The sequence below is a fragment of the Galeopterus variegatus genome, unplaced genomic scaffold (genome assembly GCF_000696425.1).
Source record: "Galeopterus variegatus unplaced genomic scaffold, G_variegatus-3.0.2 Scaffold66900, whole genome shotgun sequence".
NCBI classification, from domain to species: Eukaryota; Metazoa; Chordata; class Mammalia; order Dermoptera; family Cynocephalidae; genus Galeopterus; species Galeopterus variegatus.
Genome location: NW_007793011.1, coordinates 1 through 1,675, shown reverse-complemented (window position 1 = coordinate 1,675; position 1,675 = coordinate 1). Strand labels below are relative to the sequence as shown.

Sequence of the window (1,675 nt, the reverse complement as noted above, 5' to 3'; positions counted from 1 at the left end):
CCAGGCGTGCTCGAAGAGGAACGTGCGAATGAGTGAACCGCAGAATGAGAGAACGCCAGGCATGCCTGAAGAGGAACGTGTGAATGAGTGAACCGCAGAATGAGAGAACTCCAGGTGTGCTCGAAGAGGAACGTGCGAATGAGCGAACCACGGAATGAGAGAACTCCAGGCTGCCAAAGAGGGATGTGTGAATGAGCGAACCACAGAATGAGAGAACTCCAGGCGTGTCAAAGAGGAACCTGCGCATGAGCAAACTGCGGAACGAGAGAACTCTGGGCGTGCGGAAGAGGGACGTGCGCATGAGCGAACCACAGAATGAGAGAACTCCAGGTGTGCCCGAAGAGGAACGTGCGCATGAGCGAACCACGGAATGAGAGAACTCCAGGCGTGCCCAAAGAGGAACGTGCGCATGAGTGAACCACGGAATGAGAGAACTCCAGGCGTGCCCGAAGAGGAACGTGGGCATGAGTGAACCACGGAATGAGAGAACTCCAGGCGTGCCCGAAGAGGAACGTGCGCATGAGCGGACTACGGAATGAGAGAACTACAGACGTGCCCGAAGACGGACATGCGAATGAGCAGACCACGGAATGAGAGAAGGCCAGACGTGCCCAAAGAGGGATGCCCAAATGAAGAGATCAGGGAGAAGGATGAAGCAGTGAAAAAGATGCTTGTAGAAGCCACTGGAGTTTGAGGAGATTGTGGTGGACGAGAGGCCTGATGTCGAAATACGTATAACGATGTGTGATGATGATCCACCCACACCCGAGGAAGACTCAGAAACACAGCCTGATGAGGAAGAAGTTTCTCCACCAGAGGTGGGAGCTGCCATTATGATCATCCGGCAGTTAATGGAAAAGTTTAACTGGGATCTATCAACGGTTACACAGGCCTTCCTAAAAAATAGCGGTGAGCTGGAGGCCACTTCCTCTTTTTTAGGGTCTGGTCAGAGACTGATGGATACCCCATTTGGTCCCGACAAGATGATACAGATTTGCAGAAAGATGATGATACCAGAGATGCATTGGTCAAAAAACTTGGTGCTCAGAATGTAGCTCGGAGGATTGAATTCTGAAAGACATAATTGGTACGATAATGGAGAAAGGAAGAAGGGATGGCAGATGAGGCAGGTAAAAAAAAAATTTGTGACCGTTGAACCTTAACGAGTTCTTATGTTAGAACTGACATTTATCTTCTGACCAGTGTTGCTGTTGCTCTGTGAGTCCTAGATTTTGTAGCCAAGCAGAGTTATGTAGGAGGATAAAAATAAAAGAAATTGGATATATTTAGAACTGTCCCTGGCAAATATCAGTGTGTTTATGAAAGGAAAATCTAAACCAGAGAGGGGTTGGTCTTCTCAGTAGTGGCTCTTTGCTGGAATGAAACTCCTGCTATATTGTTACCAGGGGCTAGAAACAAAGTCAAAGGAGGAAAATTAGGAGGCATAGTTCTTTTCAGGCAGCAGGAATAAAGAACCTCCTATCCGTTGGAAGAAGATTCACTAGATTGTAATAGATTCTTAATCTAGAAATATGGGAAGATTTCATTACAAGGCCTTGAACATGGACTATCCCAAACCCTTACATCCCCTGGTGAGCTCCAATTTCTAGACTGCTTTGAAAATCCTATATTTCCTTTGCTAACTTAATATTTGGGGACCCTGCTACTTGGCCGT

The 1,675-nt window shown here is 47.4% G+C and overlaps 1 pseudogene; it reads left to right on the top strand.

Moving 5' to 3' along the window:
- Nucleotides 1-535: 535 nt before the first annotated feature.
- LOC103584584 lies at nucleotides 536-1,075 on the top strand (annotated as a pseudogene).
- The last annotated feature ends 600 nt before the right edge of the window (nucleotides 1,076-1,675 follow it).